Raw genomic sequence first — 12139 nt, forward strand, 5'->3', positions numbered from 1 at the left:
ATATCAATGTTGCAATTGATTACTTTGTACTGGGTCTTCTTCTTCTTCTTCTATGTGATATATGTATGTATGCACGGACTTGCAGAAGAACAACCGTTGGCTGATTTTGAAGCAAGTGATCCGTGTTTAAATTAATTAAAATGAAATGAAATGAAATAAAAAATAAACTTACATTGATCATCATCATCATAACCATCATCATCATCATCATCGTCATCATCAGTATCATCATCATCACCATCAACATCATCCCCACCATCATCACCAGCATCATCACCAACATCATCATCACCATCATCATCACCAACATAATCACCAGCATCATCATCACCACCACTATCATCACCATTAAAATGAAATGAAATTTAAAAAAAAACTTACGTTGATCATCATCATAACCATCATCATCATCATCATCATCATCATCATCATCTTCATCATCGTCATCATCAATATAATCATCATCATCACCGCTACACTTATCATCAGCATCAGCATCATGTACACATTGCGCATCAACCTCAATGCCATAACTCGATAGGTCATACAGCAGACCACGGCAGACTTACTTTCAAGTTATGACGACGTTTTGGTTCAGGTGGCGCTCTTCAAAAAGATGTACAGTGCATTGATAAAGCGTTTTTCAACCGGGGTGCGGCAAGAGAAATTTATCTATACAGTGTGAGTCAAACAAAACTTTACACCTTGAAAATTGCTGATTATTTTTAAAATAATTTATGAACAGTAAATTACTATACAACTTATGAAAGAGTGTTTTATCCAAAACCATTTAGCATCATTTTTGTGTGGAATGTGTTCACGCTTGGATGAAAAGGAGGCATTGTTTGCGAGAGTGCAAAAATCGACTTGCGCCAAAGTTGCTTACGTGATGTGTGAATAAACGATTGGGATTTGGTTATTGATTCGGTCTTTGCAGATCTAAATAACATACCTAACAAAATTAATCATATGCCACACATATCACATATCAACTATCAAATATCAAAGAACATGTGTGTGTGTGTGTGTGTGTGTTCGTGTGCGTGTGCGTGTACGTGTGCGTGCCTTTGCTTCTGCCAAAAAAAATGCATTTGCAATGCATCTCATTTGATACATTTAATTCATTCTCTCTCTTTCATACTTTGGCGCATACAATGCTTTCTGTTCATCCAAGCCTGAAACACATACCACACAAAAATGATACTTGGGATAACAATTTCTTTCACAAGAATCCTCTTCTTCATTGTTATATTTAAATTGTTATTTTCTTTCTTTGTATTATTTAGTTTTTGACATTCATTGACCAGTACTTAGGCCGGAGGGTAAAGGCGATGGTAACCATGGTAATCTCATGTCTCTCCTCCCATGATATCTAATTGGGATGTGCGCAGGTATACCACCTTAGGCTTTCCCTTAATACCTGAATTCAACTAAAATTGACGTTTTATATTACGGCAAATATTGTTTCCTTGAGGACTCAAAATCAAAAGAAATAATTTGTATCCATTTTCAATTTCCGAAAATAGATATATATATTAATATTCTCTGATAACCAAACAACCGAAGCCCTCATCAAAATCATCACCCTCCCCACATTTACATCATCATTCTCATCACCATCACATCACCACCATCATCATTATCATAATCATTATCATCATCGTCAACATCACCAACACTTTCATCACCATCATCGTCATCATCGGCATCATCAGCATCATCATCATCACCATCATCATCGCCACCGTCATTATCCTCCTCATCACCATCACCACAATCATCACCATCATCATTATCACTATCATTACCATCATCATATCCAACATCATCATCGTCATCATTACTATCATCATCATCATCATCATCATCATCATCATCAACATCACCACCAGCATCATCATCATCCTCATCATCATCCTCATCACCATCATTATCATCATATCCAACATCATCATCGTCATCATTACTCTCATTATCATCACCATCATCATCTTCATCAACATCATCATCATCATCATCATCATCAACATCATCATCATCACCAGGATGATCATCACCACCACTATCACCACCACCATTATCCTCCTTCTCCTCCTTCTCCTCATCATCATCTACACCATCATTATCATTGCTATCATCATAATAACCATCATCATCTTCATTATCATCTCCATCATCATCACGAGCATTGTAACCATGAATGGGTATGACCAAGAGGGTAGGATGAGCTTTGGTTTTACATCAACAGCAGCAGCATCTAAATACTAGATCCCTATTCTAACATTAACAGTGACAACAAATCTTGCTTGGGATTCACTACTTTTCAAATAATACGATTTATTTTCGCCTCAAATATAGACTGATACATACACACGTTATAAACATAAAAACAACTTGTTATAATAGTTTCTACCATGTTTACATCCTACATTGATGCATGTTGCATTTCATCCTAGTGCCCTCTACATATTTATAAACCGTGTATGAAATTGATTTGAAACGGGTCAGCTCGCAACTTATTCAAAATAATGACCGAACCAGTCAGATAAATTTGTCACTAATTACCTGTTTATACACATACAAATCATTTTAGGTTATAGATGTAATACATTTGACTACACGTTAACATTAAATTCCTTATTATGATTTTCATATTACGACATTGTCCGTTAAGAATGGCAAAGAGAAACTGAGTTCTGGTAAACTTGAACAATAGGTTTCGAGCTTCCGCATTCCTTGTACGTCAATGTTTAGAGAATATCAAAGTAGGAGTATATCATAAAAGAGATCGTTGTTAAAATACCTAGTACAATGTAATAACAATATAAAGCTAAAGAGTTTAGCTTACAGAATACATGCAGACTTATACTGAACTTTTCCCATTTTCTTCTAGGCAGTATATTTCCCAGGGTCAACATAATTCATTTTGAATTTGATATAAATATCCATTGGTCTTCTTCCTTATATAATTATATGTAAACTTAGTTAATTAATTATAGTTTTTATATGTATCCTTCGCGTGATTTGTCATGCTTTATTACAAACACGTTTTGTTAAATCAAATATTCATGTAACACGTTAATTCAGTTTTTCCTTTAAAATACAATATACTCGTTTGAACAGAACTCAACTTAATCTAAAATAACTTTAACAAATATATACAGCGAATTATTGCGATTTCGTCGAGCTTAGTTTACGCTGATACATTATTTTCTTCAAATAACGTCTTTAAGCTTTCGGAATTCGGGATTACCCGGTGATTTGCGAAAGTGCTCTTTTTTGGCTTCTCTCAATGATGATTGATTAACAAAGAATATTCATCAACATATTAAACAAAACTTGTACTTTCCGAGTGCTACTATCTTGAGCTGACTATCCCAACGGCTTCATTTTCCTTGATCAAACTATAACATATTTTATAATGATAAAATCCCAAGGTCTTATTACGAGGTACATACACAATAGCTATAATCAAATCCACATCCATAAATATACTAGTATTGTGCAGCGGCTTGCCGTGAAACCTGTTCTATCCTCGTTTTTAGGAAAAATATAAGAAAATTGACACAAAACAGGTTAAAAAAGATAGAGACTTTTAAATCATGACCATTATTTGAACTATTGTTGAAGATTTAGTTGATTTTTGGTATGTTATAGAACTTATAGTAGGGTATCTCCATTCAAGCAGGGATATGATTCAAGTAAGTTATGATGAGTATAATGTCAATGTTGTCTCCCGCAGTGACGTCATATGCTATTGCGCAATACACCTCAGAAATTGGGCTTTTTTTCTGAGCGTTCTGAGTCGTCATTTTTAAAGCTAGATTCCAGAATTATTGATGATTTCTAAGGAAAATCATTGTCATGTTCTTAATCTCCATTAAAAATTATTCTACATGTTTTGTTTTCATTTTTTTAGCCCGTTTTGGTTAGACTGGCCCTTTAAAAAAAACATAGATACAATCATGACTCTGAGGAATTAAAACCAAAACTTTCGAATTATATTAAATATTAAGTCATGTTATTATACATTTTGTATTTCAAGAGAATTTGCCAAAAAATCATTCTAAGTAATTGAGAGTCAAACACATCACGTCATATCACGTTATCTTTTAAATTAAGTGAGATATTTAGTCAAGAGTTGTTATTGTTGTTAGTGGACTATTATCATTCATGGACTGTTGTGATGGTTGATGAATATATAGAGTCTATCAGGAGTGCAGAAAGCAATCTCCCCTGATCGGAACTCGCGCAGATAGTACAAGTGTCTCTCAGACTTCTCAATCTTGTGACCAGAGATGAGAGTCTGGACGTGTTTGAGCTCGCTGGTGTACTCATCTATACTAACCAATCCATCATCATGCTTGACCCAAGCGATCAAGATTGAATTATTCTGAGTCACAGCAGCGGATGAGTAAACATTTGATCTCTCCACCGTGTGTATTACATTGCCATCCTTGTCAATTATTCTTACTGTATTTTTATATACAATGATCAATAAGTCATTATAACTAGTGATGTGATGAGTTGTATACCCTTTGCATGGTATCTCCCTGATCGTCTTCCTACCTGCTGGTGAGAACACCTGGATCTTCTCGGCTTTCCAGTAGCCGACATAGATCAGATCATTACTGTCTACAGTGAGACGACCAAACCCACTTGCATCATAACTCTGTGTATCAAATTTTACATCCAGCTTCTCATACTCTTCTGTGTACAGTGTGACGTCATTGTTGCCATTCAGTACGACATAACGACCATCAGATAAGAATCCTACTCTAGTGATCTCCACATCCTTGAGGACTGTCTTCTGCAGCTGACCATCAGCAGAGAAGATATCAATTCCTTTGCTGCTGTATCCCACTGCCATTATTCCATCGGGTGTAGCAGCCATGCCATTCATGCAGTCTTTCTTAGAGAGCTCTACGTCATATTCCAACTCACATTTCACAAACCTGACCTTCCCAATGTTCAACTGATCAAATCGATTGTTAGGTGTGAATATCAGTTGCTCTGCACGGTCAGCTACATCCATAGCAAGCTTATTCTCTGGATCATCCCTGTCTAGTACATTCTTCAGCTCACCAGACAGTGTATCACGAATAACAATGATATCACCTTCTAATGGAGCCTTCATGCTATTGCCCGCTAACACACTCGCACTCTCAATACTCGTAATCAACTTTTCATCAACATCTTGCATCTCATCCAATCTTTTACACATTTTCACTTCCTGAGCGTCTAACTGCTTGTCTAATGCTGCTTTCCTCTCGTTTAATTTCTTGACTGATTCTTGATAACTCTTGTTGACTTCAGCCTTTTTGCCGGCAATGTGATCCGTGGCGCGCTTCTTCTGAGCCTTGATGCTGGTCATGTGATTCCTGATGGTTGTAGCTTTTGTTTTACCTCGGGCTTCTAGAGATTCAATTTGTATCTCGATAGAAGCATTGTATTCCTCAGTATTCTGAACTGTGTGGCCTTGATTCTCATGACTCAGCAACCTACATCTCAAGCAGATAAACTTCTTACAGGTTATACACACATCAGTACAGAGGTGCTTTTGTTTATCTGCTTTGTGTCCCTGGCAGTAAACCTCTTTTTCCAGGACCACCCTTCCCTCTCTGACGTCTTCTACTCTTACAACTCTATGCTTGACATGAGGCGGCCATTCGTTGTGAATCTCAAGGCATGTGTTACACATGTCCTTACGACACTCACAACATAAATGCACAGCTATCGAGTTTGAGTCACACATTTCACACAACTGCTCACAATTTCTTACATCATCAATGAGAGACTTAAGAGGAAAATTAGTATTCAGATTCAAGATATTGCCATCCTTTACAGATGTTTCTCTTCGACATATGGGACATGTCAGATAATTTTGTGAAGAGCTTTTAAGAATATCATTAAGACATTTATTACAGAAAGTATGTGTACATGATAACTGCTTTGGGTCACTAATCAACTCGGAACAAACAGGGCACTGCAAAACGCGTGAAACTTTGCGTGCAAATTCCGACATTATGATTCTCCTATCTCAATATGCACTGCTTTGATACATAATGCAAACAACTACAGTTGATCAATGGATAAATTTAAGCCGAGAATATGAGATATGTTTCATCGAAAGTCATTAACGAATAGTATATAACGCTATGACAAAGCATTTTGTCTCATGCCTGTGGCTTCAATAAAATGTATTGAAGTAACTTAGTGTAATAAGATAAAAGGGTGAGTTTACAGTCGGGTATATTCTCCTTCTTGTCGTCGACTACCACATGCTATCTGCTGCAGATCAAGAACGAGTCAGGAGGCAGTCTGAAGAGGACTGGAGATGATCTCATTTCTTCTGGTCCGTTCTCCTCACACAATATGCTAGTTGGCACTGAAATTGAAAATGAATAGATAATGATGATATACCCAAGATAGCACATCGGGGTTAATACTGCTCTTCCTACTGCCCCTCCAATTACTATTACCCCTCCAATGGTCAGTTATCTACCTGGGTGGAGATTGGTATGTGATTAACGTATTGCAAACGGACTTTGCAATGAACCAGATGAGAGAGAGAAAGAGAGAGAGAGAGAGAGAGAGAGAGAGAGAGAGAAAGAGGGAGCAAGGGGAAGGGGAGGGGAATATCAACAGAAAAATGATTGTATCAATGTCAGTATCCAATCATTTATATGTTTACATTTGAGAAAATCGATAACTAATATTTGATTATTGACAATTTATCATACACCATGATGAATATCATTACCCCCCCCCCAAGGACAATTAACACCCGGAATTAGCCCCGTGGATAAATTATCTCCCCCCCCACCCCTAGGATAACCTAGGACAATCTCCCCCGAAGGCAATTATTCCCCCGTAAAATTACTCCCCTGTTTATTAAAGAGAAAGTCGACTCTGATAATAATTTGGTTTAAATTCAAAAATTCTATTTTTTTAATTTTTTGTATATAAACATATATATATATATTGACTCGAGAGGGGGGGGGGGGGGGTTCCAGTGGTTATTGTCCTCGGGGGATGGTTGTCTGTGGGGGGGGGGGGAACTTTCCGGAGGTAATTCCCCCGCTAGGAATTTGACGGGGGGGGGGGGGTGATCGTCCAGGGGTAGTTTTCCTCGAACCGATTTTTAAAGAGTTTATCATTGTGTAAGTGCCCTTATATTTAAATGTTCTAGATGCACAAACAAAAAGGGCGGTACATCAAAGTCCTATGTGGATTGGATTGGATCGGATTAATGGAATTTACTTATAAATTATGCAAATAAAGTGAAGTATAATTGATGATATCTATGAAGTATATGACGAAGAGGAAAAACATATTCCCAGATGCTAAGCAGTGCGACCACACTAAAGGGAAATAAACATTCAAATGAGATATGTCCCTATAAAATTGGCCCGTGTGATGTATTAGGCAACACCATTAAATAGAACGCTCTTCGTCGAAGTGTGAAATTAATGAATAAGTGATGGTAGGTGTGCTGCAATTATTAACAAAATTGTCATGTTGATACCAAACATCATAACCAGACAGCAACTTACAAGTTTCAAGTTTGTTGATACAAATCCACAAGGTCGGATTACTATTACTTACATAAAGCACGTAAACTCGTCCGTTGGACTCGAATGCACGTTGTCCACCTCGATGATTCCTCTTTGCTGTCAATATTTTGGATCTGGAATAAAAGGTAGACATATTATATACAACTACCTCCATTCTATGCCTCTATTTTGGGAAGGTGGTCATTGCTATGCTGTTCTGTAGAGGATGGATGTTATGCTAATCAGATTATATTGAATAATTTTAAGATACAGATTGACAATAAGATTTTTTTGTGTGTATTTTCAAATTTTCGGGAGCAAAAAAAAAAAAAAGTTGGGCCCCCTCCCCTAAGAAATCCTGGATCCGCGCCTGGGTTTATTTATACAGAAGGACAGTGATTAAAAAGTTAGTCAGGTTCACAAAGATGTAATAAAAGCAATTACCAACAAATATTGTGATGCCAAATATGTCCAGACATCTTAAGGTGATGAAAAGTATACCCTATTATATAAATTTTGTTGAAACGAAAAGAGACGATCTCTGAGCTCTTTTCGTTTAAGAAACAAGTATAATTTGAGTGATAATGAATTGTAAACAGTCCGAAAAATTATGATAAAGTTGTGCGTAATATTCTGCTTTTTAGAACCAAGCTTTTAATATAATAACCTTTCCCCAGTATGTACGTTTGGATTTACAAATCAGAAACTTTAGAACAGGCACTATGTATTCAGACGTTTAGAAATTACTTCAAATTTGTGTTGTTCATGTTTGACTTATCTTTTCTGGATGGAAAAACAGTAATAGTATGATATTTTGAAAATCAACCAAGTAGTGTAATAATGAATCATGTTTTACTAATAGCAAGAAAAACTAGAAAAACAATCCAAGCGTTGATTTTTGTAAAGGATGCCTGTAATTGCACTGTATTCATGTTCGTGTGTACAGTGACTGTATATTCAATAATGATGTGTACTCGTCCATGACCTAGCATCGTTTCGCCATTTTATGAATGAACCTGCATTCAATCAGCAGATGTACGAGATTTATTGTGTTACGCTCCTTCTCTCCCCTTTCCTTTTCTTCTCTGCAAGTCAGTCTTTTCTATTTGTATTTTATTGTTGTTGTATCTAAGTTGAGGGCTGCGGACACGTCAAGCTACTTTGCTTATTTCTGTAGCCCTCCTGCATCTAATGTATGTTAATTATGCATTCAATATATTTGTTTAAATTCGTTCATTATCTGTATAAAATTATATAAACTTAAAATATTGTATCAAACCATATTTTGTTCATGAAAATGTATGATGAAAAAAGAAAAAAAAAGATGCAGAAACCAATAAATCAAAATCAAATCAAATCAATTCGTATAAATCGCAAAAAAAAGGCAAGCTAACATTTCACCATAGAAAATGGAATATTGTCCTACTGCTATCCTATTTGACCTGAAAAATCTCTTCATTATGGTTCTAGGACAATTACCCCCTGGGCAATCACCCCCCGGAAAATTACCCCCCGGAAAACTACCCCCCAAGGACAATTACCCCCGGAAAATTACCCCCCGGAGAATTACCCCCCGAGGACAATAACCCCCTAAGGACAATTACCCCCCGGAAAATTACCCCCCGGAGAATTACCCCCCAAGGACAATTACCCCCCAAGGACAATTACCCCCCGGAAAACTACCCCCCGGAAAATTACCCCCTGAGGACAACTACCCCCCGAGGACAATTACCCCCCAAGGACAATTACCCCCCGGAAAACTACCCCCGAGGACAATAACCCCCCGAGGACAACTACCCCCCGAGGACAATTACCCCCCGGAAAACTACCCCCCGAGGACAATTACCCCCCGAGGACAACTACCCCCGAGAACCCCCGAAGGACAATTACCCCCCGGAAAAATCCCCCCCCCCCCATCCCGAGGACAATTACCCGCCCCGAGGATAACTAATGTACCCCCGAGGACAACTACCCCCACCCCCTTGAGGACAATCAGGATTTAATAGCAAAAGACGATCTGACACATTGAGAGATGTTGTGAAGGCTACGAGCCCATACAATCCCGTGCATGAACCCACATTCGTTCAAATACTTACGCGTGATTATCCTCATTACTACACATTTTCCTTTAACTATAATGTATGCAACACCTGGTAGTTGCTGTTTTCTACGAAGAATGTAAGTTTTAGGGAATTGTCCAGCGCGTCTCAAAATGCATAAAAATACATTTCTCTTGAGCAGCGTTATTTTAGACACAGTGCCCTCTTAAATGAAAACTATTTATTTTGCATCACTCTGGCACTCGTCAAGTGCTATGTACACACGTATGGGCACATTTGATTCTTGATTTATCGAACGAGCAAGAAAAAAGAAGGACAAGATTTTTTCAAAATGGTAAAACATAATGTTGTAATCAACACACTAGAAAAGATTTAAGATACTGTATGCAGGTGTGACCGCGCCGTTTGTCCTACCAGTTTCGTTTGTCCGTCAGACATTATATGCGGGTTTGCTATCCGCACATTCTGTCCCCCCATTGTTTTACGTGTATATTTGATAAAAGGAAGCAACTTGGCAAATCAATGTATTTAAACTCATTGTAAATCATGTGGTTGACATTTTTTCTAGAAATTACATAATAATAACTCTACAATATTTTTAAAGCAAATGGGCCAGTCCTTTTGAAAGTAGAAGTGAATATTTTCTTTAAAACCTTTATTCTATGAAGGCATACTCGTGATATCGGCCCCATAACTGTTGTAATCGATTATACTTTTGTACGTGGCTTCGTACATCAACCAACTCACTACTAGTATAATTATACTCGTGATACAGGCCCAAATCTAGGTCACTTACTAGGAAATGAGGAATATATAGGAAAGGTGGTAGCTTTTTTAAAAGGCAGTGGAAGGTACAATGAACTGTGATGCTCAGCTATAAACATTAATTGAGTATTAATTAAGTATTAATCGAGTATTAGTTACGTTTTGCTATTATTAGTGACAGTGGTACTATCCTCGGTATAAATTGCTTCATTGTATAAATTGTATAAATTGCTTCATTATACGGAGAGAGGTTTTAAACTAACGTCCTAACGTAATGAACTGATCGCAACTAATATTCGACCACTACATCCTTTCTTTCCTAATGAATTCTTTAAAATAACAAGCCGAATAACAATACAGAAAATAACTACTAACAATTTACTGACATTGTTAATTGCACAACACAACGCCACTAGGCTATCGTCGATCCAACAGTAAAAGTATTAAGAGAGGACCAGTAACTACGCCCTCTCACATTGCCTGGCGGAAATCATCGAATGACGATGGAAACGCCATTAATCGCAACAACAACAACAACAAGCCCCGCCCCAAGTATTTGGGGGCGTTTCGAGGGTTAATGTAGGAGTTAAATGGGAAATAAAAATGATTAAAAATGGGGTTGAAAGTGAGTGGGGGAGGCTAGAGTATTGTGGCGGAAAACGGGTTGGGGGTTATGTGTGAGACTGGGTGGTGAGGATGTCGGTCTTATTTTGTGGTAAAGTCACTGGGGTTAGTTTTAATACTGTGCCCCATCTCGTTCCCTCGTTCTCATGTCTCTCTTCTCACACACTTCCTCTCTCCTTTTCGTGGTAGCGAGCGGTCCGTAAAGCAACAGTGGGCCGGAGGTTATTGAACTATACACGACTTGATATATTACTCTGCAATGAGGGTACTGAGAGCCAGATTTACGGTGCAACTATAGATTGGAGCCTAAAAGCTTCCCTTTTATTTGTGTAATGCATACATCCAACTTTTATATCCATCGCTATATACTAACACATATAATAACATAACATCTTCAATACAACTTATTAATTCATGGGCATCGCAGTGCCCGCTACATTAAGATCCTAAGTTCGAAAAGTGATAAAAGCATACTGAGAGAACTAGAGTAAGCACAGGCACCCAAGGTTGTGGACTATATAACCCTTGACCCAAAACAGTATATAACTGTCACTAATCCTTACTAATCCCTTTGATTGAGAATGGGAAATAAACATAGAGGGGAGGGGACGAGGTGAACCAGAAGCTAGGGGGGACTGTTATACGAGCTTTACTCTGTAAACAAGCTATACCCTGCATTAATTAGTTCATAGTACCCCAACTCCCGAATGAAAGCTTAACCCTTGTGTAATTTAGATAAGGTCCCTATAGTCTCTAATTAATCTTTATCGGCTGGGGCGGTTCAACAAACACCACGGAGAAAGGAGTAAGCAGGGGAGAAGGAAGGGGAACTGTTATATGCGAGCTCAACTCTGCAAACAAGTTTCCTCTTAAGCCTCTCTCTGCACACCATCCTCACCCTATGAGTGTAAGCTACACGCCCCGGTTTAGCTTGAGTAACGTTTCCCTAACTATGCCCCTATGTATTCTATGTGGTATATATACAACTGAGCAAACACCGAGGCCAAGGAGGGAGGACAGGTATGAGAGACAGGGAACTGATACCGCGAGATTTACTCTGCAGTCAGATACCCCATGGTCGATCTCCCCTGTTCATCACCTGCCGATTGGACCACGGTGTAGCCTCCCTTAATA

Source organism: Strongylocentrotus purpuratus, unplaced genomic scaffold (genome assembly GCF_000002235.5).
Source record: "Strongylocentrotus purpuratus isolate Spur 01 unplaced genomic scaffold, Spur_5.0 spur5_scaffold_19, whole genome shotgun sequence".
Taxonomy (NCBI): Eukaryota; Metazoa; Echinodermata; class Echinoidea; order Camarodonta; family Strongylocentrotidae; genus Strongylocentrotus; species Strongylocentrotus purpuratus.